At 36.9% G+C, this 27,854-nt stretch overlaps 1 pseudogene; it reads right to left on the bottom strand.

The window, feature by feature from the left end:
• Positions 1-142: 142 nt before the first annotated feature.
• Positions 143-27,109, bottom strand: LOC103234302 (uncharacterized; annotated as a pseudogene).
• Positions 27,110-27,854: the final 745 nt, after the last annotated feature.

The raw sequence follows: 27,854 nt of genomic DNA on the forward strand, positions 1-27,854 counted from the left end.
AGGCAGGGGAACTGCTTGAAACCGAAAAGCAGAGGTTGCAATGAGCCAAGATCACACCATTGCACTCCAGTCTGGGCAACAGAGCAAGCCTTCATCTCAAAAAAAAAAAAAAAAAAGAAAGAAAGAAACAAAAAGAAAAAGAAAAAAACTACTAAACAAACAAACAAAAATTATGGGTCTAACACGAGTAACAGTCAAGTCAAAACAGATATTTTGCATGGGGAGATTCTGAAGCATAAACCAAAAAGTTATACGGTAATAAATTTAATACAAAGCAGAGAGCATAGATTTACTTTCAGTATTTTTGAGAATTTTTGTTTTTTTTCTAGTAAATTAGACACCTTCTTAAAATGATTTATTTTGTTCCAATATTACTTTCTTTTTTGGCTAAAAATAGTTTCAAACATACACTAACATAAACACACTACATAATTTATTTACACCTAAGATTTATCTTTAGACTAATAGATCTGTATATTTAATTCCATGTAAATCAATACTAAGAGTTCATATGTGCTTGCAGCCAGAGGCCACATGTTCAAATAAAAATATATTAAAATTTTAAAAAATATTTATTCAGGACACAGAAATGTATGGATTTTACTTGGGTTTGTATATAATTTTCATTATGACCATAAAAATGACCCTGTAGTCAATAACAACTTAATTGTACATTTAAAAATAACTAAAACTGAAGAACTGAATTGCTTGTAATAAAAAGAATAAATGCTAGAGGTAATGGATATCTCATTTCCTCTGATGTGATTATTACATATCACATGCCTGTATCAAAATATGCCACATATGGCATAAACAAATACACATATTACATATCCACAAAAATTAAGAAAAATAAATTTGAATGTAAAAATAAGAATAAAATTTAACCTATAGGAACAATATTCTTTAACTTATTGGCAATTTAAAGCCACTAGCAAAAAGATTACTAGAGATCTCAGTCCATTATCTTACCAAATAGTGTATTGTTACCATCTTTTACCTACACCACTGAATAAGGTGGAATCGGTTAAAGTTAGTGGCATAATGCTTCAATGAATTCACGATAGTATTGAATATGTTAAAAATGCTGAATTAAAAAGTTAAGTTCACACATAATTTATAATTTAAAAATATAATGTATATTATTCCATAAAATTACAATATTACTAACAATGTTAACTAAATAAGAATGCTTTTCTTTCATAATGATGCAGAAAAATTACTCTGAACACCTACCTCATGCATAACTCAATATTATGTTAACCCAAAGAGCCTCTTTACTTAAATTTTCATCATGTATCTTACATTTTAAGGTCCTTACCTTTCCATAGAAAAGGTCATAAATAATACCTACCTAATAAAAAAGAATCTCTCATATCTTTTATGCAGCAACAATTAGTCACATGTTTTCACATGTGAATACACTAGGAATGGTGAAACAGCATGAAGTAATTTAAGAGTTTAACTCCACTATTATTCGCTTTTTAAAAATTCTGTATTTTCAAAAAAAAAGTATACTTTGAATGTAATTATAACTCTCCAAAAAATATTCTACTTCTTTTAAAGTTATACACAATTAATGTTTACACGAACTTTAGTTTGTATTATTTCCTACACTCAGCACTCTGATTTAGTGTAATGTCTAAAGTTTGAGTGCCCTAGATATTTCTACCGTGAATTATTCCCTGATATTTACATAGACTTAATTTTGGATTGAACAACTTTCATATTTAATGCATCTGCAAAAATATATTTTAGTATGAACTCTTTGGTGTTTTATAATTTGTAGTTTTTGAAAAAATGTTTTTCCAAATTCAGCGTATTTGTAGGATTTTCTTCAATATAAACTCCCTGATACTGAACAAAATTTTAATAACTGCCTCAGGGTTTTCCTCTAGTACAAAATGTGTACAATAAGCTCTGTGATATAAGTAAAGGTATTACAACCCTCTTCATATTTGTAATGCTTTTTCAAAATAAATACTCTTCTGCAATTTAAAGACATACGTTCTTATCTTTTGATGGTAATTAGACTTTAAAGGTTTTATTTAGTATGAACTCTTTGATTTTGAGTAAGATGTGAGCAGGTATTAATGGTTTTTTTACTTTGTCTATATTTGTACATTTGTTTTCAAATATAAACGCTTTCCGGTGCAATAAGCTGTAAGCATTGGTTAGAAGCTTGGCCACATTGTTCACAGTGGTAGTATTTTCCAGTATGAATTATCTTACCCACAATCAATTGTTGACAATCATTTAAAGTCTTTGTCACATTCTTCACATTTCTAGGATTTGTCAGGAGCATGATTTTCTTTGTTTAGAAAAGTTTGAGGTGCTGTCAAAAGCACTGGCACATCTTTCAGATCTGCAGAGTTTGTCTTCAGTATGAATAATCTTATATCTGTTAAGAATTGAGGACTTTTTTAGGCCTTCCATATTATTCACACTTGTAAGATTTCTCTCCAATATCAGTTATCTTATCTGTAGTAAGATGTAAGGACTGGTTAAAGGCTTTGCCAATTTTTTCCCATTTGTAGGGTTGCTGTCCAGCATGAATTTTCTTATGTTTAGTTAGGGCTGAGGACCGGAAAAACACTTTGCCACATTCTTCACATTTGTAGGGTTTTACTCCAGTATGAAATTATCTTATGTTTAATAAAGGTTGAAGAGAGGTTAAAAGATTTCCCACATTTCTTCAGATTTGCAGGGTTTCTCTCCAGTTTGAATTCTCTTATGGTTACTCAGGATTGAAGACTGCTTAAAGGCTTTGCCACATTTTTCACATTTGTAGGGTTTCTCTTCAGTATGAATTGTTTAGTAAGAGTTGAGGAACATTTAAAGGCTTTGCCACATTCTTCACATTTGTAAGGTTTCTCTCCAGTGTGCATCCTCTTACGTCTACTTAGGGGTGAGGACCATATGCTTTGCCACATTCGTCACATTTGTAGGGGTTATTTGCAGTATGAATTATCTTATGTGTAGTAAGATTTGAGAATTGATTAAAAGCTTTCCCACATTCTTCACACTTGTAAGGTTCCTCTCCAGTGTGAATTATCTAATGTTTAGTAAGATTTGAGGATTAAAAGCTTTTTCACATTCTTCACATTTGTAGGGTTTCTCTCCAGTGTGTATCCTCTTATGTTTAGCGTTGAGGACCATATACATGCTTTGCCATATTCTTCACATTTGTAGGGTTTCTTTCTAGCATGAATTATCTCATGTTCAGTAAGGGTTGAGAAACTTATAAATGCTTTCCCACATGCTTTACCCTTTTTAAGGTTTCTCTCAAGTATGAATTCTCTTATGCTTAAAAAGGGTTGAGGACCAGATAAATGATTTACCACATTCGTCACACTTGTAAGGTTTCTCTCCAGTATGAATTATCTTATGCGTAGCAAGATTTGAGGATCGATTAAACGCTTTGCCACATTCTTCACACTTGTAAGGTTTCTCTCCGGTATGAATTATCTTATGTGTACTAAGATTTGAGGATTGACTAAAAGCTTTGCCACATTCTTCACATTTGTAGGGTTTCTCTCCAGTGTGAATCCTCTTATGTTTAGATAGGGTTGAGGACAATATAAAAGCTTTGCCACATTCTTCACATCTGTAGGGTTTCTCTCCAGTATGAATTATCTTATGTGCAGTAAGGGTTGAGGATTGGCTAAAAGCTTTGCCACATTGTTCACATGTGTAGGGTTTCTCTCCAGTATGCATTCTCTTATGTGTAGTTAGGGCTGAGGATCGGCTAAATGCTTTACCACATTCTTCACATTTGTAGGGTTTCTCTCTAGTATGAATTTTCTTATGTTCAGTAAGGTTTGAGGACCATATAAATGCTTTGCCACATTCTTCACACTTGTAAGGCTTCTCTCCAGTATGAATTATCTTATGTTTAGTAAGATTTGAAGATCGATGAAAAGCTTTGCCACATTCTTCACATTTGTAGGGTTTCTCTCCAGTGTGAATCCTTTTATGTTTAGTTAGGGTTGAGGGCCATATAAATGCCTTACCACATTCTTCACATTTGTAGGGTTTCTCTCCAGTATGAATTATCCTATGTGTAGTAAGGTGTCCGAACTGTCTAAAAGCTTTGGCACATTCTTCACATTTGTAGGGTTTCTCTCCCGTGTGCAGCCTCTTATGTCTAGTTAGGGTTGAGGACCATACAAATGCTTTGCCACATTCTTCACATTTGTAGGGTTTCTCTCCAAGGTGCATCCTCTTATGTATGGTTAGGGCTGACGGTTGGCTAAATGCTTTACCACATTCTTCACATTTGCAGGGTTTCTCTCCAGTGTGCATCCTCTTATGTATGGTTAGTGTTGAGGACTGGCTAAATGCTTTGCCACATTCTCCACACTTGTAAGGTTTCTCTCCAGTATGAGTTATCTTATGTGTAGCATAACTTGAGGATCGATTAAAAGCTCTGCCATATTCTTCACATTTGTAGGGCTTTTCTTCAGTATGAGTTTTCTTATGATTAGTAAGGGTTGAGGACCAATTAAAGGTTTTTCCACATTCTTTACATTTGTATGGCTTCTCTGTAGTATAAATGCTTTTATGGTGGGTTTTGTGTGAAAGCATGCAAAATGATTTGACACAATTTTTACATTTGAAAGGTTTCTTTCTAGTATGTCTTATCTTATATCTGTTTAAATTTATAAATTTATAAAAGACTTTCAAATATTTACCACATTGAGATACTTTGCCCTGGGTAGTTGTGAAACACTGGTTAAGTCCATTATAGCCTTCTTTGTGTACCTTACACTCATCCACACTTTTACAACCTTTTCTTAACTGTAAGTTCTCATGTCCACATTTTTCAAATCTTAGTATTACTTTTTGAAAAGAATCTTCCATGCCCTGCTCTGGCCAAATGTCTTGAGCAAAATGAGGACATATACCTGGAAAAAAAAATTTAAAATAATTTACTCCACTTACTATACTGACATAAATATAGTTTTAAAATCTTACCTATAAAATTATACAACCTACATAAACAAGATGGTTTTGCAAAAATACCACAGACCCTAATTCTTTCACAGACATTTAAATGTAAGAAAAACATACAAACCAAAATACATCTGTGGGAAATTTATAAATCAGTTAAGTGTGTGCAGTGTTCCAGATGAGCACCATGCAAAAAACCACATAGAAGAAAAAGAAAAGTCTAAATTTACCCAACACAGCTTTTCCTGCTTCCCACTAAAACATAGTGCCTATAGAAGTAAATTGCAAACTCTTGATTTCTGTTTTAAAAGAAAGGTAAGATACTGGCACATTCATTGTCATTTCTGGCTTTTAGGTGCTTTTCCTGACGCTGTTTTCTGTCTCTCATGACATAAAGTGCTGACAGAAATGGTGGTATACTTTGGAATGAGAGTTTGAGTCTGCTGAGATCAAAGAAAAACGTTCCAGCAGCAGCGAGACTGCAGTACCACAGAAAAGGAACAAGTGTAGCAAGTGATTACTGACTCCTACAAAGTAACATGAATAAACTCTAACTAAAAACTAAACACAAAATTTCAGGCAACACAGGTCCTAAGAATATGTCTGAAAAACTCCCATAATCACGAGCCAAGATAATTGTTTTCAGACTATGCCGGGAGCAACATTATAAAAATTTTGACAGGTAGTTTTTTTAATGTAAAAAACTGAAAGCTTATAATATATACAAAATAGGGCAGTATCACCCCATCAAAAATGTCATAAAATTTTCTGAAACATAAAAAACTAAGATTTATACATTAATTTTAAGAATTGTTAATAAATTGAATACTGATTAAAACAAGAACAGTGACAAGTATGGAAAATCAGAAAAAAGAGGACGAGAACAAAAATATTTAACATTTCAAAAGAAAACACAGAAACTGTGGATGTAAAAAGTACAAAAGGAAACTAAAAGATCCTAAAAGTTAGAAAATAATGATGTAAAAATAAAGGAGCTCTGTTGAGGTTTTGGCTGGGGGGTGGTGGCTCACGCCTGTAATCCCAACACTTTGGTAGGCCAAGGTAGGCGGATCATGAGGTCAGGAGATTGAGACCATCCTAGCTAACATGGTGAAACCCCATCTCTACTAAAACAATACAAAAAATTAGCCGGGCGTGGTGGTGGGTGCCTGTAGTCCCAGCTACTGGGGAGGCTGAGGCACGAGAATGGTGTGAACCTGGGAGACTGAGCTTGTACTGAGCCAAGAACGCGCCACTGCACTCCAGCCTGGGCAACAGAGCCAGACTCTGTCTCAAACAACAACAAAAAAAGAAACTCAACAAATATATATGCAAATACACAAAAGTAGAATTTCTTAGCATTATCCTAGTGGTGCAGAAAACATTTTTAATTATTCTCTGAAATTTGAAAGATAAAAGCAGAGAAATCATTATAAACATCTGTTAATGAATATACAACATAAAAGATATAAATAGCAACATAAATGACAACTTTTAGAGATGATGTAATAAAAAAGAATTTTTGTATACAGCTTAAGTTTTTTTTTTGCCAGATTAAAATATATTATTGTATTTTTTACAGGTTATATGTAATCACCAATGTACCACAAAAATATTTGTATAAATACACAAAACAGGCTGGGTGTAATTGCTCATGCCTGTATTCCCAGCACTTTGGGAGGTCGAGGCGGGTGGATCATGAGGTCAAGAGATCGAGACCACCTTGGCCAACATGGTGAAATCCCATCTATACTAAAAAAGGAAAAATTAGGCGGGCATAGTGGCACATGCCTGTATTCCCAGCTACTCAGGAGGCTGAGGCAGAAGAATCACTTCAACCTGGGAGGCAAAGAATGTAGTAAGCCAAGATACACCACTGTACTCCAGCCTGGGCAAGAAAGTGAGACTCCGTCTCAAAAAAAAAAAAAAAATTGTATGCAACTTAAGTTTATTTATTTATTTTTTGCCAGATTAAAATAAATTGTTGTATCTTTTAGAGGTTATATGTAATGCCCAAGATACCACAAAAATATTTCTATAAATACACAAAAGAGGCTGGGTGCAGTGTCTCACACGTGTAATTATAGCACTTTGGGAGGCCGAGGTGGGTGGATCACCCGAGGTCAGGAGTTCAAGACCAGCCTGATCAACATGGAGAAATGTTACTAAATCTACTAAAACTACAAAATTAGCCAGGTGTGGTGGCACATGCCTGTAATACTAGCTACTTGGGAGGCTGAGGCAAAAGAATCACTTGAATCCAGGAGGCGGAGGTTGTGGTGAGCTGAGATCATGCCATTGTACTCCAGCTTGGACAACAAGAGTGAAACTCCACCTCAAAAAAAAAAAGAGAAAAGAAAACAATGAAAGCATATAAATATAATCTTCAAAAAGATACAACAATGGAAGAAGAATAAATGAGAGACACAGATGCAAAAATCAAATAAAATGCTTAATAAAATAACAGTAAGTTTCTTTCAGAAAATTATTTAAATATATAGAAAATTAACTTTTTTTTTGTTTTTGTTTTTTGTTTTTTGTTTTTTTGAGACGGAGTCTCGCTGTATCGCCCAGGCTGGAGTGCAGTGGCCGGATCTCAGCTCACTGCAAGCTCCGCCTCCCAGGTTTTTACGCCATTCTCCTGCCTCAGCCTCCCGAGTAGCCGGGACTACAGGCGCCCGCCACCTCGCCCGGCTAGTTTTTTGTATTTTTTAGTAGAGACGGGGTTTCACCGTGTTAGCCAGGATGGTCTCGAACTCCTGACCTCGTGATCCGCCCGTCTCGGCCTCCCAAAGTGCTGGGATAACAGGCTTGAGCCACCGCGCCCGGCCTAGAAAATTAACTTTTAAATTGAGACATACTTTCAATAAATAGAGTTATTAAAACATTTTAAAAAGGCAAGATACATTTTGCCTTTCTACAAGAGTCAGTTGTAGAAAGGTCGGGTGCAGTCGCTCACGTCTGTAATCCCAGCACGTAGGGAGGTTGAGAAAGATGGATGACAAGGTCAAGGGTTCAAGACCAGCCTGGCCAACACGGTGAAAGCCCGTCTCTGTTAAAAATACAAAAATTAGCAGGGTGTCGTGGCGGGCACCTGAAATCTTGGTTATTTGAAAGGCTAAAGCAGAAAAATCACTTGAAACCGGAAGGCAGAGGTTGCAGTAAGCGGAGATCATGCCACTGCACTCCCGCCTGGGTAAAAGAGTAAAACTCTGTTTCAAAAAAACAAAATAAATAAAATAAATCTAATGATGAAAAAAGATTGGAAGTGGCAGAATGGAAGTAGACATTCCATGCAAATATTAATCAAATGAGAGCAGAAACAGTCAAAATAATCATACACAAGCTACATCTTAAGTCAAAAAGCATAATATTTTATAAAATATACTTGACATCGAAACTCCAAAGAAACAAAGAAGGACATCAAAAAACAATACATTAATTCACTGGAAACCTATGAGAAATCTGTGTGTGTGTGTGTGTGTGTGTGTGTGTCTCACATTAGGGTTCCAAATATGTAAAGCAAATTGGTAGAAAGGAAGAAACACAAAGAAAGCAATATAATTAGATGAAGATATTTTAATAATACACTTTCTGTAACAAAAACTAAAACAAGAAAGAATGTTAACAAGGGAACAGATTACTTAAAGGTTGTATAAAACAATTATTCCAAACAAAGCTATGGAGAACACTCCTTAACAACATCAGAATACACACCCTTCTAAATAGCTCATATGTTTTCCTTGATAGACCACATCTTAGGCCAAAAAGGAAATCTTACCAAAATTTTTATTTTTATTTATTTATTTATTTTGAGATGGAGTTTTGCTCTTGTTGCCCAGGCTGGAGTGCAATGGCACGATCTAGGCTCACCACAACCTCTGCCTCCCAAGTTCAAGCTATTCTGCTGCCTCAGCCTCCCGAGTAGCTGGGATTATAGGCATGCACAACCACGCCTGGCTAATTTTGTATTTTTAGTAGAGACAGGGTTTTTCCATGTTGGTCAGGCTGTCTCAAACTCTCAACCTCAGGTGATCCACCTGCCTCAGCCTCCCAAAGTGCTGTGATTACAGGTGTGAGCCATGGCACCCAGCCTTCAAAATGTTTAAAAGTAAAATTTTATGAACTACTTTCTATGACCAAAATGAAATGAGTATACAACGAAAAGAGAAAAAAACTGAAAAATTTACAAATACACAGAAATTAACACACTACTGAGTGTGCTCTTATGCAGAGATTGAAATAGTTAAATTGTGAAGAGGTTCATCCTGCTCAATGCAATCTACATATTTAATGCAATGTTTTCCAAATTCCTCATTGCATTTTTGAAGAAACAGAAACAGTAACCCCAAAAGTATATAGAAGCTCAAGAGACAATAAAGTACCCAGGAAACTTAAAAAAAAAAAATGCTGGAGGCATTAAAGTTCTTAATTCAAAACACACTACAAAGCTACAGAATTAAAACAATTTGGTATGAGCATAAAGGTAAATAAGTAGACTATAAAACAGAATGCAGCACGTATATGAACTTTTACATAGATTATCATATAAGGAGTCATTTACATACTCCTAATTATAGCAGCATTGTTACTGTAAACTAATAGGTGAAAGCAATGCAAAGTTCTTTCACTAAATAATTCAGTAGAAAATATAAAAATTCTGAGGCCAGGCATAGCGGCTCATGCCTGTAATGCCAACACTTTGTGAGGCTGAGGCAGGTGGAACACCTGAGATCAGGAGATCGAGGCCAGCCTGACCAAATGGAGAAACGCCACCTCTACTAAAAATACAAAATTAGCCCGGTGTGGAGGCACATGCCTGTAATCCCAGGTACTTGGAGGGCTGAGGCAGTAGAATCGCTTGAACCTGGGATGCAGAGGTTGCGGTGAGCCGAGATTGTGCCATTGCACTCACTCCAGCCTGGGCAACAAGAGTGAAACTCTGCCTTAAAAAAAAAAAAAAAAAAAAAAAAAAAAAATTCTAGAATATAACTCAGTATTCAAAAAGCAGGAAATATTCTACGAACTATAAATATAAATCTTGACAGCATTATGCAAAATGAAATGAGCCAGCCACAAAAAGACAGAGATTGTATGAGATATACGAAGGAGTTACACTCTTAGAAACAAAGAACAGAGTGATTTTTGCAAAGTGCCATAAAACAGAAAAAACTGGGGCCAGGCATGGTGGCTCACATCTGTAATCCCAGCACTTTGGGAGGCCGAGGTGGGTGTATCACCTAAGGTCAGGGGTTTGAAACCAGCCTGGCCAACATGGTGAAACCCCAGGTCTACTAAAAATGTAAAAATTAGCCAGGCATGGCGGTGGGCACCTGTAATCCCAGCTACTCAGAACGCTGAGGCACTAAAATTGCTTGAACATGGGAGGTGGAGGTTGCAGTGAGCTGAGATCGCACCACTGCACTCCAGCAAGGGTTGACAGAGCAAGACTCCATCTCAAAAAAGAAAAAAAGAAGGAAAAATTGGTAGTTGTTTAATATGTATGAAGATTTAGCTTTGCAAGAGAAAAACATTTTAGCAATATGTTGCATGACAATGTCAAGGTAACTAATATGACTAAACTGAATATTTAAAATATTTTGTGGTAAATTTTGCTGTGTTTTTTGGACAAGCAAAAATAAACAATAATACCTAAAAGAGATAAAGAATTATGATTGTTTTAAATTATATTCAAATCCAAGTGTTTCTACCTCACAAATAAATAGGATGTTGAAATTACAAGAATTTTATGACTTCTCATCTACACAGGATTAGAAAAACATTCACAACAAACTTACACAACAAGTATACATGTTATTAAAAAAATACAAAGATAACATTTATACAGGCAAACAAACATAGAGATAATTCTATTAGAAAAAGATATATGGCTAATTCATACATGATTTTGCTCCACAATGTCTTAAATTGTATAAAGTTAAATATTGGCATGCACAATTATAATATATACTTAAAAAATCAAAACACAATTAACGGATGTGTGATGGCATACCCTAAAATATGTAACATAAAAATATAAAATTCCAAAATAAAATTAAAACATGGAATGTAAAAGTTATTAGATACTATCAACTGTATCAATATATTAACTAAGAAAATCTCAGAAGAAGAATATGGAAAAAAAATAACATAGAGATTACTTGAAGATATAAAGGGTGAGAACTTCCCAAATTTTGATGTAATAAAAGGAAAAAATATTTCTAACCAATAGTATTTGATTTAAAGTTATTTCTCTTTAAAAGAAGAAAATTTAAAAAAATCCAAAATAAAAGATGAGGGTGTTCATCACCAGTAACACAGTTCTACCAAAAAAAATGGTACATGGTGGCCAGGTACTGTGGCTCATGCTGGTAATTTTACAGTTTTAGGCGGCCAAGGCTGTCAGAACACTAGAGGCCAGGAGTTTCAGGTCAGCCTGAGTAATACAGTGAGACTCTACATATAGCAATAAGAATTGTTATAATGAGTCAATTTTGTTTAAAAATAAAATACTACTGGACAGCATCATAAAACCATATATAACATAAAGCTCTCTATTAAATGTAAATATACAGACAAATATAGAAATTTTTACTATCATAAAGATGATGCATATAACTCTTAAAGCTATTCTGTAGAATATTTAAAACAAAATAAAAACTTGCATGAATGTTAATAAACACACAATATGAAATAATTTTTAATATTAATGACAAACGGAAAAATATAGAGGTATAACCTTTATATTCAATCGAAGTTGTCATGAGATAGAAATATATTGTTTTAATTTTAAGACGTTTCATGTAAACTCCATTTTTAAAGATGACATGGTCTGGCCATATCGCAACCCAAGACACATCTTTAATTCTCACATGTTGTGGGAGGGATGTGGTGGAAGGTAATTGAATCATGGGGGCAGGTCTTTTCTGTGCTGGTCTCATGATAGTGAATAAGTCTCATGAAATCTGAAGGCTTTATGAGGCAGAGTTTTCCTGCACAAGCTCTCTCTCGTCTGCCACCAGGTAAGACATGCCTTTCACCTTCCACCATGATTGTGAGGTCTCCCCAGTCACACAAAACTGTAAGTCCAATAAACCGCTTTCTTTTCTAAATTGCCCAATCTCAGGTATGTCTTTATCAAGAGCATAAAAACTGACTAATACACAAGATGATTATGAAGATAATATTTATAGAAACTATGCAAAATGAGATATAAAAAACAATTGAAGCACATCACTATACAATTAAAATGAAATTTAAGGCAATAAACCAACATATAAAAAACTACCACTGAGGAACACGTAAAACAATAACAATAAAAGTAGTAACTTCATTTTTAATAAATAATTTTAAATATAAATTAATTAAACTACTTAATAGAAACAAATGTAATCTCAGGACTTTGGGAGGTTAAGGTGGGCTGATCACTGGATCTCAGAAATTTGAGACTAGCCTTGGCAATGTGGCAAAACTCCGTCTCAACCATAAACACAAAAAAACCAGCTGGGTGTGATGCTACACACTTGTAACCCAACTACCTGAGAGGCTGAAACGACAGAATCTTCTGAGTTTGAGAGGTTGAGGCTGCTGTGAGCCATGATCACAACACTGCAAATCAGCCTGGTTGATAGAGTGGGACCTATCTCAAAAATAAATGAATAAACAAGTAAATAAATGAAATTATAAAAAGAAAAAATAAAATGCTTTAGTGGCTTAAGAAAAAGTAAACAATATGCCACCTACAAGGGACTCATTTTAGCATTGAGTTAAATAGGCTGAAAATTACATAGTGAAAAAAAACCTGTATTTTATGAAAATAGTAACTACAATTAGGTATTATACATGTTTTAAGTCAAGTGCTAACATGAGACAAACATTGATAGTATATATTGGTAATATAGGTTGATTTATCACAAATATATAACTATTGTATCTATCTATCTATCTACATATCTATCTATCTATCTATCTGTATGTGTATGTATATCAGGGTTCCAAAATATATAAAGCAAATATTGACAAAAGTAAAGCAAGAAATACATAGCAAAATAATAATTGTAGACATCAAGACCCCATTTTCCATAATAGAAAATTCACATTAAACAAAAAATAAGAAAACAGAAAACCTAGACAACGTTATAGACTGTATCAATTATTTTGCATATAGATGAATATCAGACAGTGGATAACTTATAAAGAAATAATATTTATTTGGCTCACAATTTAGCAGACTGTAGAAAAAGTGTGTGCCAGCATCTGCTTCTGGTGAGAGTGTCACCAAACTTAGAGTCATGGTTGAAGATGAAGAGTAACTGTACATATTACATGATGAGAGACAGAGCAAGTATGAGATGAAGGAGCCAGGTTCTTCTAATAAATTTGCTTTCATTTGAATTAATGGAGTGTAAACATTTTGATTACTGAGAGGATGGTGCCAAGCTATTTATGAGGACTTTGCCCCCATGACCCAAACACCTCCCACCAGGTCTCACATCCAACATTAAAAATTACATTTAATCATAAGGTTTGGAGGACATGAACATCAAAACCGTATTATAGACCAATTAGGTTTAACAGATGAGTACAAAACTTTCCAGTCAAAAGCAAGAGAATACACAATATTCTTATTTGCGCCTGGTGTATTATGTTAGGACACATATTAAGTTTTATTAAATTTAAGAATGCCAGCTAGGTGGAGCAGCTCATGCCTATAATCTCAACACTTAGAGACCAAGGTGGGAGGATTACTTGGAGTCAGAAGTTTGAGGCCAGCCTGGGCAACATGGTGAGACTCTATTCCTACAAACAATCAAAGAATTACTCAGACATGGTACTTCATGTTTGTAGTCCCAACTACATGAGACACTGAGGTGGAAAGATCACTTGAACCTGGTAGGCTGAGGCCGCAGTGAGCCAAAATCATGGCAGTACACTCTGGCCTGGGTGACAGAGTAAGACGCTGTCTCCTAACAAAAACCACAACAAACACAACAACAATAACAAATAAATTTAAGAAGACCAAAATTACACACTTTGTGTTGTCTGACCAAAACTGAATTAAACTAGAAATTAAAAGTAAAACTAAAAAAAAGTCCCAAAATATATGAAAATAAAACATACTCTTCCACATATGTTTGCTCAGGAATTAAAAAAACATTAATTTTTCAAAATGTCAATACAACCTACAGTGGTAGACACATTCAATATAATTTTTATGGCTGGGTGAATTGGCTCACGCCTGTAATCCTAGCACTTTGGGAGGCTGAGGCAGGTGGATTGCCTGAACTCAGGAATTCGAAACCAGCCTGGGCACCACAGTGAAACCCCATCTCTACTAAAAATACAAAAAAATTAGCTGGGCGTGTAATCCCAGCTATACTGGAGGTTGAGAGAGAAGAATTGCTTGAACCTGGCAGGCGGAGGTTGCAGTGAGCTGAGATCTCACCATTGCACTCCAGCCTGGGTGACAGAGCGAGACTCCATCTCAAAAAATAATAATAGCAATTTTTATATAAATCCAAATAGGAGTTTTTAAAGGAAATACTGTTTAAAATGTTAAAATTTTATTATGAACTATAGCCAAACACCCATAAAAAAATCAAAGAGACATTACATTTTCTGATTTTGAAACATATTAAAAGCAACAATAACAAAAACAATGTGGTACTGACACAAAGACAGATGAAAGAACAGAATAGAGAGCCCAGAAATGAACCCTTCTGTATAAGGCCAAATAATCTCCCACAAAACTGATATGAGCACACAATAGAAAAAAGATAATCTTTTCAAAAAACTATGTTGAAAGCTAAATATCCATACTGATAAAATGAAGTTCAATTATTGACCTATACCATATGTGAAAAATCTTTTAATTAGACATAGGAAGATAACATTTTTTTTTTGGAGACAGAGTCTCGCTCTGTTGCCCAGGCTGGAGTGCAGCCCAGCCTGGAGTGCAGTGGCGTGGTCTCAGCTCACTGCAACCTCTGCCTCCTGGGTTCAAGTGATTCTCCCGCCTCAACCTCCTGAGTTGCTGGGATTACATGCACACCACCACGCTCGGCTAATTTTTTTGTATTTTTAGTAGAGACGGGGTTTCACCATGTTGGCCAGGATTGTCTCGAACTCCTGTCTTATGATCCGCCCACCTCAGTCTCTCAAAGCGCTGGGATTACAGGCATGAGCCACCACGCCTGACTGGATAACTTCTTAATCTCTTTAAAATATATAGGGAAAACACAACATTAGTCTTGGCGCCATTTTCTTAGATACAAAATTAAATGCATGAGCATCAAAGAAAAAAACAAAAAATTTAACTACACTACACTTCAACATTTCTGCACATATAAATATTTAAAAGAGGGATAATGCCTCCTAGAAAATGGGTGGAAATATTTACAAATTACATGTGATAGGAGTCAATATTCAAAAACTACAAACAACTTTTAAAACTGAACAATAGCTGAGTGCGGTGGCTCACACCTGTAATCCCAGCACATTGAAAGGCAGAGGCAGGCGGATCACAAGGTCAGATGTTCCAGACCGTACTGACCAACATGGTGAAACTCCGTCTCTACTAAAAATATAAAAATTAGCCAGGCGTGGTGGCACGCACCTGTTATTTCAGCTACTCACGAGGCTGAGGCGGGAGAATCGCTTGAATCCGGGAGACGGGGGTTGCAGGGAGTGGAGATCTCACCATTGCACTTCAGCCTGGGTGACAGAGCAAGACTTCGTCTCCCAGAAAAAAAACTGAACAGTAAAGTTGAATAACTTTATTTAGAAATAGACAAATTGAAATAAATTTTCATCAAAACATTTGAAAGGACACTCAAAACTAATTTGTAGAGAAATGCATAAACATCATAATGAAAAACAAAATCCCCTCACACTCATTTAAATTGCCAGTAACAATTTTTTGAAAACACTAAATCTGTTGATGATGCAATAAAAATAAAACCCTTGGCCGGGCGTGGTGGCTCAAGCCTGTAATCCCAGCACTTTGGGAGGCCGAGGTGGGAGAATTCCGAGGTCAGGAGTTTGAGACCAGCCTGACCAATATGGTGAAACCCTGTCTCTACTAAAAATACAAAAGTTAGTTGGGTTGATTGTCGGTGGAAAACAAGGATACACCCATTATTTTATAATATCATAAATGTACTTCAAATAATTAAAAATAAAGTATTAAATCCAGTGATTCCATTTATGTTTCTATATCTAAAATATCTAACATAGGATCTTGAAGACATATTTGATACAATGGAATATTATTCAGCCTTGAAAAAAAATCTTCTCACATTTAAAGATACACTCTGAGAATATTATGCCAACTGAAATAAACCATTAACGAAATGATGGATGTTATGATTTCACTTATATGAAATATATAAGATAATCACACTTGTAAAAACAAAGTGGAAGGGTGTTTCTCAAGGGCTAAAGAGAGTACAAAATGGGTAAATGTTATTTAATGGATATTGAGTTTTAGTTTTACAAGATGTAAAATTTCAAGAAGTCTTTTGCATAACAATGTGAATATACATGACAAGCCTGAAATATATATATATATTTAAGACAGGGTCTCAATCTGTCACCCAAGTTTGAGTACAATGGGACAGTTATGGCTCACCGCAGCCTCACGCTCCCAGGGTCAAGTAATCCTGATCCTCAAACTCTCAAGTAGCTGGGACCACAGGTACACACCACCATGCCTTGCTATTTCTTAGAAAAAAATATTTGTAGAGAGGGTGTCTCCATATTTTATCCAGGTTGGTCTCAATCTTTTGGGCTCAAGCAATCCTCCTGTCCCGGCCTCTCAGAGTCCTGGTTTTACAGATGTGAGCCACCACCATGCCTGACCCTGACATGTACATTTAAATAGACTGAAGAAGCTAAATTATATGTTATGTGTTTTTAAAACAATAATTTTTTTAAAAACTGGCAACGATACAGGATTACAAATCTTTTTTAAAAATTACCTTCAAATCACAAAAGAATTATTCTCACACAAAGGAAATACATATTCATCATTAAACACATGGTGAAAATAAGGCTATTTCCAAGGCTACTCACTTAGACAAGATAAAACCAACATTGAAAATGAGCTAAGAGGCCAGGCAAAGTGGCTCATGCCTGTAATTCCAGCACTTTCAGAGGTCAAAGTGGGCATTTCGCCTGAGGTCAGGAGTTCGAGATCAGACTGAGCAACATGGAGAAATACCATCTCTACTAAAAAAGATATATACAAAATTGGCCTGTAATCCCAGCTACTCCGGAGATTGAGGCAGGAGAATCACTTGAACCCGGGGGGCAGAGATTACGGTGAGTTGAGATCGTGCATTACACTCCTGCCTTGGCAACAAAAGTAAAACTTCCTCTCAAAGAAAAAAAAAAAGAGCTAAGAAAGAATATATAAGGTATAACCAAAATTGGGGTCATATTTGTAGATATAAACACACACACATATATATAATTTGATTGTGATAGACATGGCTCATTTATCTTTTAATTAAACTCCACATTAAATTAAAGTATACAGAACATAATATATAAGTAAAAGCAGTAGGCACAATAAACTGATGTTAGGAAACTTACACTACACTACAAAAAATACTAATATAGAACTGCAACACAATAACAGAAATGTTTACTCATTACATCTAGTTGGCAACATTTATGTATATTAACAGATAATTGGTCTAGATAACTGCAATGTTTGACTGTAACTGTGCATTGATGGAAGGCAGGCATTTAAAATTACTGGTATCTATTGTATGGCAATAAAATTTCAGAGAAAATGCAGTATAATCATAAATAGGAGATGGTAATGAGAAACTTTTAATAGATTTAAGCATTTAAAAGAAACTAGTGTCCATTTTTATGTTTCAAATATATGCTATTTTTACACAAAATGAAACTACTGTAATCCAAGTTTAGAAGCAAAGAATAGCCTTACGTTGCTAAATTATATATATATTTAGCAGAATATGGTCAGAGCCTCATATATAAAACAAATATTTGGGGAATAAATTATGTTATTATTTAGATACAGGCTGACAAAAGTGGTTGAAAATTCTATAATTCTTTTTTGCCTGCCTGCATATTCATTATCTAATTTAATTCAGGAACAACATGTAAATTCTAGTATATTGCCCTAAATGTCAGAATGTAAAATTACAGACAAATTTGAAGTAGAAAATAGAACGTAAAAATTTATATGGAGAGTGACATTAATAAGATAAAAAAATAAAAGGTGACCTATTTGCTTATCCCCTGACAGCATGAAAATGTGTCACCCGCCGGGCGCGGTGGCTCACGCCTGTAATCCTAGCACTTTGGGAGGCCGAGGCGGGCGGATCACAAGGTTAGGAGATCGAGACCATGGTGAAACCCCGTCTCTACTAAAAATAGAAAAAATTAGCCGGGCGCAGTGGCGGGCGCCTGTAGTCCCAGCTCCTCGGGAGGCTGAGGCAGGAGAATGGCGTGAACCCGGGAGGCGGAGCTTGCAGTGCGCCGAGATTGCGCCACTGCACTCCAGCCTGGGGGACAGAGCGAGACTCCGTCTCAAAAAAAAAAAAAAAAAAGAAAAAAAAGAAAATGTGTCACCCATTCCTGACAAAAATGCTTTTATGAGAGAACGAGGCATCATGGTTCACATCTGTAATGAAAACTACATGGTATATTACAGTTGAAGAATTGCTTGAGGTCAAAATATTAAGATTTGCCTGGATTATGTAGCAAGACCTCATCTAAAAGAAAAAGTGCCTTTAAGAGAGCTCTGAGATCCAGGAAAGGAGTTGTGAAACTCTGCTAAAGCCCAAGATTCAAGGTAATTCTGTTTAGAAGGCAGGCCCCCGTTCGGCCTGCAAACTACATGCAAACTACTGTTTTTGGCTACAGACAAGAAAGTGCTCCACCTAACTTGGTTCCACTGAGAATTTTAAACTTAATTCTGTAACCAGCCCAAACTCTTCACAGCCACAGTCTTGGGGGCCAGCGGTGGGGAGCAGGGTGGGGGGGCTGCCCTCCCAGAGGCCTGGAGGAAAACCTCCAATTATAGCCATGATGGCAGGCCTCAGACCTTGGCCTTTACTGTGGTCCCTGAAGCAGTTCCATGATTCCAGTTCCAGCTCCCTTAGCCACAGTTCATGGCCAGTTCTGCCTATGTAGAAATCCAAAGTGACCTGGGAAAATCCTCTCTTGTACCGGATGAAAGCCATGCTCATCTACATCCTGATATAAAAAACACCATATACAGATCTGACTGCACAAACCTGCACTTGGGTCTGCCCAGCAGAGCAAAGTCCTGAAGGATATTCACTCTGTCTAAAATTTAAATGAGAATTACAACTATGCAAACCCCATTTAAGAAGACAACTAAAAGTGAACTCTTGTGCAAACCCAGCAGACTTAAAACCAAGCTACAACCCCTCTTCACTACAAACCCAGAGGTCATTCTATCACCCTGGGGGGGTACAACAAAAACAGATTTTTAGTTTCTAAAACCAGTTTATAAAATCCTGAGGAGGTGTTTGCTCCATCAACTTTACAGACAGCAATGCAAAACTATTGTTTCTTGCTGTCAGTGCTTCTATTTTAACATAGCACTGAAAGTATGTGAAAGAAGAAATAGTCAAAAGGAAAATTTAATCACTGAAATTGAAAACCAGTAAGTAAAACATTGCTGTTTGTAATTATGTAATCTTATATATAAAAAAAGTACATTAAAACTTGTTTAAACTAACGAATACACTCAGTTGATTAGCAAAATATGAAATTAACATACAATTATGTTATCATTCCATACACTTAAAACTATCTCTGATAAAATAGAGGAAAAACATTCTTATTTACAATAGCAATAAAATAATCAATTTTAGAACAAATATAACCAAGGAGCTCATAAGTCTTTTAAGTGAAAGATATATCAATAAAAAAAATGAGAGGACACAAATAAATTTAAAACTATTTTATTTCTATTGAAAGAATAAGGATTGTGAAACTGCCATATTATCTAAGGTGATCTCTAGATTCAATAAACTCTGTATCAAAATTCCAGGTTTTTTTCCACAGTAATGAAAAATATAATCCTAAAATGTACATGAAACTACAATAAATTTTGAATAGCCAAGCAATCTTGAGGAAAAATAACAAAGCAAAGGACATTATACTTTATAATTTTAAACTATACATATATATAGAGAGAGAGACAGTCTTGCTCTGTCACCCAGGCTAGAGTGCAGTGGCACGATCTCGGCTCACTGCAACCTCCGCCTCCTAGGTTCAAGCGATTCTCCTGCCTCTGCCTCCAGAGTAGCAGGGTTTACAGGCGCCCACCAGGCGCCCAGCTAATTTTTTTTATTTTTAGTATAGATGAGCTTTCACCATGTTGGCCAGGCTGGTCTCAAATTCGTGACCTTGTGATTCACCTGCCTTCGCCTCCCAAAATGCTGGGATTACAGGTGTGAGCCACCACGCCCAGCCCAAACTATATTTCAAGACTATAGTAATGAAAACAGGATGCCCGTTCCAGCCAATGGAAACCAGACACAGCAGTAAAGTGAACATGTCAGGTTATAAATGACCCTGTCTCCTTTGTTCAGTGTACTCTTGTGGCAAAACTGCTGGTGAGTGTACCCTTTCTGCAGGAAGTAAAATTGGTCATATTAAATAAACAAAAGAAAGAAAGAAAGAAAGAAAACAGGATGAAATGAGCAGAAAAACAAACAAACAAAAAACCCAATGAAACAGAAACCACTACTCTCATGCAAAAAGAGAATTTAAAAAATAGTTTAGGCCACGCACGGTGGCTCCCGCCTGTAATCCCAGCACTTTGGGAGGCTGAGGTGGGTGGATCACCTGAGGTCAGGAGTTTGAGACCAGCCTGGCCAACAGGATGAAACTCCATCTCTACTAGAAATACAAAAAATTAGCCAGGTGTGGTGGCATGCACCTGCAACCCCAGCTACTCAGGAGCCTGAGGCAGAAGAATCACTTGAACTCGGGAGGCAGAGGTTGCACTGAGCCGAGATCACGCCATTGCACTCCAGCTTGGGCCACAAAAGCACAACTCCGTTTAAAAAAAAAAAAAAAATTAACAAAAAGTGCCTCAAAATTATGCAGATATCTATCTGTCCACAAAAACAAGAAAAAGTCAGATTGCATGTTCTTTTATATGCCATGAACAGTACTTTGGCTGTCACTGTAAACGTTAAGGAAGATCACTGAAGGGAAAGTAGAATTCTTTGAGATTTTATAAGCATAAGCAGAAGATGCCCCTATGTGAGAGTACAATTTTTTAAAAATTTCAGGCTTCCCAGAAACTTATTTCCTTTGGAACGCAGCTTTCCAAATCACTTTAAAGACTGGCTTTCTTCTTGACGTTGGACCTCTCATCCACGTCATCTGTTGTATTTACTCTCACCTACCTGGGGGTTCATCCACCATCTCATGTTGCTTCATATTCCAGGGCTCTTTTTCTTTCTCCAGACAGATGATGAGGTCTGGCTTAGAGACAGCAATACCTGTTTTATTAAAAATAATTAACATGAATCTTGCTCATATTCTCCAATTACCAAGTAATGTGCAAAGTAGAAGGGATATAATAGAATATTCTAATAAATTTATATCATATACTAATTTATAACAGAAATTTTTAAATATTTAGAGAATATTTTCATTGTGTAGGTTCTTAATTTCACTGCCTGGTACTACTGAATTAAAAATCGGTAATGGCGCTTAGATTTTAAGCTGTGAATAACAATATTTTATGCCACTAAGCTTCTGAAATTACCACTAATCTAAAGTGAAGGACACAGATCAGCACAGGAATGAGGAAAGTTCAGGTCAAGATGAAACATCTTGAAGAAATTTTTTCTAAACAGACAAATCCCCAGGATTTTCTTGAAAACAGAAATATGAAAGCATAAATTACCAGAAAACACTACGAAAGAAAAATAAAAGCTTTAGTTTATATTAAAAATTTTGTATTAAAGTTATCCTCACCCAGGAAAGCCAGGTTTCTGTAGTTCTCTAACATCACATTCCTATATAAATTCTTCTGTGCAGTGTCCAGGCACTGCCACTCCTCCAGAGAGAATTCTATGGCCACATCCCTAAATGTCAACAGTCCCTGGAAAACACACACAAACACAAATATTTGCAAAGTGGCTATGGGCAGAATTTTTCATTTGACTCAAGGTAAAATCAGAAAGTGAACAGAACTGATTCTAACTTATAAGAGGGACTGAAATTATCCAATAAAATAATTGTCAAAACACAAACGTTTTCTAATGTATTCTCTAACTCTGAGAGAGTGGCATAATATCCACATCAGTGTATATATGATACTTGTCTGAATGATAAAGTGTAAAAATGTACTAACATGTACATTTTTTAGTGCTGTATTTACATAATACAGAATGAGTTGTGTATATTTTTCAGATGAAAAAGACATAGCTGTTTATATTTTTCAGACAAACATGTTGAGTTAGAAGGTACCACTCAAATTTAAATGTATACAATAAACTGGACATCTCGTTAATGCAGATTATTTTTTCAGGAGATCTGAAATAAAGTCTGAGTTACTGAATTTCTAAAAAGCTCACTAGTAATGCCAATGTTTTGGCCCCAAAAGACTATTTTGTCAAACATCCAATAAGTGGAAGAGCCTGTTTTTTATTTCAGTTTTTCTGGTCTGTAAACAAAGATGAGAGCTTTCATTTACCAACAAAAGATAATGCAAAGAATACCTAAAAAAACTGGCAGCTGCCAATTAAATGTGATGGTTTATGCACATCGGCTGCATAAAGATACTTAATGATGAAGAGAAAAATAACTCCATACAGAAAAAATCTGTAAGAGAGCTTATTAAGTGAGTTATTAACATCAACTGCACCAGGACAAGTTTCTACAGTGTGCTGATGCACCCAGGACACAGCATCACTACTGAGATATTGCCCCCACGAAAGTAAATTACAGTCTGAATTTAACCATAAGAAAATATCATTTTTATGGAAAGTCCAAGATACAGATATCTTCCATGTTCTACAATTTTTAATAGTGATTTTAAGTAGTCTTTCTTTAGCACCCTAATAAGCAGGTATCTCCTGATAGTTTTTTCATAATTTCCTGGGTAATAAATGCCATCCTGTTTAAATGAGCATTTTCTTAATCGTGTAATGAATGCACAGATGTTGAATACTGTAAGAAATTCTTCTTCAAAAATTTAGCTTGCTTAAGTTTCTTTGCCCTTTTTTTCCTTGCTTTCAAGACGACGACTTTACTCTCTGCGTTCCCCCTTCCCTGGTAAACAACCTTTTCCCCAGTTCTTATCTATGGAGTTCACATCCCACATCTGCTACACTCTGTGAATTACTCCTCCCATCGCAACAGCTACTTCTGCTGAAACTGATCTTCCTGCCTTCCCACCGATATAACCGCATTCCTGCACTTTTCAAGTTAGCCAACTGGGTTTAGCCAATCGGATGGCGCCCTCCAACTCCAGCCAATGGAAGCAGGACACAGTAAGAAGGACAAGCTGCTTTAGAGGTAATAAAACTCCCCTACTTTCCTTTGTTCCTCATGGCAACCAGACCTATGACCTACAAGGGGCACCCTCCTGCAGCTTAAGCTTTAATTCCATGTTAGAGTTATTAATTTCGTTTTTGAAACTAAAACTGTTAGAAAAACTCAGCAAAATTACTCAAGCACAGTGTTCATATAACCAAAGAACATTTTAAGGTGCTTACATTTTATACCTCAGTAAGAAAAGCAAAAGTATGTATTCCTTTCAGGCAGTAAATGTATAATTATTTATATTAAAAATCATGTAGTAAACAAAAAAAGGATATAGAACAAAGATATTCACTGTCAAAATTTTATCCTGCTAAGAAAAGGAACTGAAGTTGTCAGTAATACACGTAACTCACCAATTATCTACCACATTTTTTGGTAAATGTATTCATTGTCTATAGCGAAATTGAAGAGACATTTTTCTTTTTTTCCTTGAGTTACCATTCTAAAAGTGAGATGGAATTCTATATTAAATCACTCAGCCATAAAAACACATGCCTGAGAAAATTTCTAAACTCACTGAGAAAGATAAAGTAACAGTTTTCAACAAATAAATTATTAATTTTTTTTGAAACTCACCTTTTATGCCCTTTGTAAATATTTTCTTACCTTTCCAGCTCTATTAATAAAATGCAATATACAGTTAAAAAACTGAGGTCAGCTGAGCACAGTGGCTCATGCCTGCAATCACAGCACTTCAGGAGGCCAAGGAAGGTGAGTCACTTGAGGCCAGAAGTTTGACACCAGCCTGGCTAGCGTGGTGAAACTCCATCTCTACTAAAAATAGAAAAACTAGCTGGATATGGTGGTCCACACCTGTAATCTCAGCTACTTGGGAGACTGAAGCATGAGAATCACCTGAAGTGGGGATTTGGAGGTTGCAGTGAGCAGAGATGGCACCACTTTGCTCCAGCCTGGGTGACAGAGGTAAACTCTGCCTTAAAAAAATACATAAACCTTAGGTCAAAATAAGTGAACAAATCCTTTCAAGGCACGTCTTACCCGTGTGCAAGTCAGGCCATTCGATTAGTTTATTGTCCCATCCCATCCTTCTCACTTATGTGCTCAATAACCCCTCTCAGGAGACTCTGAACTATGCCCCAGAGAGTGCCTCAGGCGCATTTTACACTGCAAGTTCTTACACCACCACAATGGAGTCAGTTTTTTGGTTTTGGGTGGTTTTTTGGTCTTTTGAAATGCTGATTTTTTTTCTAGAAATTTTTTACTATTTTTCTTGCGCTATTTTTCTGACCCCTAAAGGAATCTGGGACGCAGAAATTATTTTTCTCCTCAATGCTTGTATCTATTGGCTGACCAGCAATGTGTCTCCAAGAAATGAAAGTTGGGTTGAGTGAAGACAATATTAATGTCTCAAGGAATTAAGTTTTTTTAAAAAAACAAAAGTGTACCAGGAAATGCCTCTTAGCCCCAAGGCATCCATCTGCACACTTGAGAAGCTACGCTCAATACCTTAGGTTGTCCTATGAGAGAATATGACCCAGTAGCTGATATTCACTAGACACTCTAGCAGACATAGCCACAGTGGGTATCATTGTTTATCACCATGCAGTACTGAAACCCAAGTCCAAGCAAAAACTGAAGGGTGACTGAAGACATATCACCCTATAAACTTCCCCCCAAAAAAAATCTTGACCCCAAAACATTCTGACAAGATATATGTGACTAGGGAAAATAAAAGAAAAAAATACACAGAGATAGTTTACAATAGTGTCAGATTATTCTTTGCTTTATTTTCATAGGAAATATTTACCAAAAAATAAAATAAAATCTCTTTAAATGTGCCATCAAATGCTTCGTCAAAAAATAATTAATTCACCAGGCACGGTAGCTCACATGGATAATCCCAGCTCTTTGGGAGGCTGAGGAGGGTGGATCACTTGAAGCCAGAAGTTCGAGACCAGCCTGGCCAGCATAGTGAAACCCCATCTCTACTAAAAATACAAAAATTAGCCAGGCATGGTGCCAGGCTTCTATAATTCCAGCTACTTGGGAGACTGAGACAAGAAAACGATTTGAGCCCAGGAGGCGGAGGCTGCAGTAAGCATAGATCATGCCACTGCACTCCAGCCTGGGTAACAGAGCAAGGCTCTGTCTCAAATATTTAAAAAAAAAAAAAAAATTATTTATTAAAAAAGGTATCAATATGTACACTAAAGGACAAATCGTTGATAAAGTTATTTAGGGAGGAGAAACTGGCATTTGGCAATGTCACGAAACTGGAAATTTAGTATCTTACTGCAAGCCAGTCAGGCTGGAGGAATAGGGAATGAGGGGCAGACTTGAGGCCCTGATTGGGACACTAGTGAAAAATTCAGGGAAAAATCAGTCCCCTGTGGAGTGTGAAAATCATTAATTGGCAGGAAATTAGATTTAGGTGGCTCTATTTCCTTCATTTCTACTTCTAAAAAAAAAAAAAAATCTAAACTGAAGAGCATTTTTTGATAAATTACTACATTGGCAGAAACAAAATCCAGGCTTAACCAACTATAAACTGCCAATTAAGCTCTGATTACACAACCAGGATATTTCCACCTTGATTGTAAAAATTAAGAAACTAGGACGGGCACAGTGGCTCATGCCTGTAATCCCAAAACTTTGGAAGGCCAAGGTGGGTGGATCACCTGAGGTCAGGAGTTCGAGACCAGCCTGACCAACACGGTGAAACCCTCCCATCTCTGCTGAAAAAATAAAAAATAAAAAAAATTGCCAAATGTGGTGGCGGGCCCCTGTAGTCCCAACTACTAGGGAGGCTGAGGCAGAAAAATCTCTTGAACCCGGGGGGCGGAGGTTGCAGTGAGCCGAGATCACACAACTGCACTTCAGCCTAGGCAACAGAGAGAGACTCTGTCTCAAAAAAAAGAAAATGAAAACAAAACAACAACAACAACAAAATCTACATAACCGTACCTAGCCAACTATGGAATTTGGTTTTCTTTATCATGAAACTTTTAAAAACCTTTCCGTCCATGGATTACAAATTACAAACCACAGCCAAGGAGCTCTAAAATTTTTGAATCACACTTTGATTAAATTATTTAACGTTTTTGCAGTGACGCCCATAAATTTTTAATAGGAAAAAAATGGCCTGAAAACTCCGCGGACCAAAGCTCTTCCTATTCATGAACCCGCACCCCGAGTCAGGATTCTGCCCTGACCTTTCTCCGGTGGTCCCTGCACAATCTGAGAGAGACGCAGGGCTACTGGTGCAGAGCTGCCCAGAGAGGGCTCCAGGCAGGGTCACAGTCACTGCGCAGGGAAGAGACAGGACGCCCGGAGCCCGGCTGTCAGCGCAGCCGCCATCTTATGGCTGAAGGGGGCTGAGACCGAGCTGAGCAAGGAGAACTCAGGGCGCAGATTGTAAAGCTGATTGCGGGGAGGCCTGAGTCCCGCCACAGCCGCTTCCCACCGGTTCCAGTCAGCCCCGTTCCCTCTCTCGGGATGTCGGACCCGGCACTCTCACCATTTCTAGGCTTCCAGGGGGCAGGTCACAGGGCCACAGAGGCTGCGCCCCTAAAAGCAGAAGACACAAAGCATTGAGGACAAGACCTGGAGCTCCCGCTTCAGTTAGAGACAAAGGCCCCGCCAAATCCCGGAAGCCGCCCTGTTCGCTCCAGTTGTGTGCCTGATTGGACAGTTCCCAGGACAGCGTCTCTGTGTGGATAGCGTTTAAGACCCCGCCTTCTAAGGCCCCGAGTGACAGAAGATGTCATCAGACGTTGGGCTGAATGAAGAAAGATTGACAGCCTAAGCTTCAGCCTTTTCAGGCGGTGCTTCCTCCCTGAGCTTAACCAGGCCCATCCCAGAGCAGGGAAAAATTCTGTCTCTTCTTTGCTGTTTCTTTTTTTCAATGTATTGAATGTGTGAATAATTTTTTTTTTTTTTTTTGAGACAGAAAGTTTCACTCTTGTTGCCCAGACTGGAGTGCAATGGGACGATCTCGGCTCACTGCAACCTTCGCCTTCAGGGATCAAGCGATTCTTCTGCCTCAGCCTCCAGAGTAGCTGGGACTACAGGTGCATACCATGACACCCGGCTAAGTTTTGTTTTTTGGTAGAGATGGGGTTTCACCACGTTAACCAGGCTGGTTTCGAACTTCTGACCTCAGGAGATCCACCCGCCTTGACCTCCCAAAATGCTGGGATTACAGGCGTGAGCCACCACGCCTGGCCAACTCGATATTATCTTTAAAGCAAAATTAGGAATACCTTTATTCCCCAGATGTTGGAATATCTGGGCATTCCTCCCTCTGGTTTTGCTTAGTCAACATTATTAATTCGTTTCTTTAACCATAAACATCTAGAGGCTAG

The sequence above is a fragment of the Chlorocebus sabaeus genome, chromosome 6 (assembly GCF_047675955.1).
Source record: "Chlorocebus sabaeus isolate Y175 chromosome 6, mChlSab1.0.hap1, whole genome shotgun sequence".
Lineage (NCBI taxonomy): Eukaryota > Metazoa > Chordata > Mammalia > Primates > Cercopithecidae > Chlorocebus > Chlorocebus sabaeus.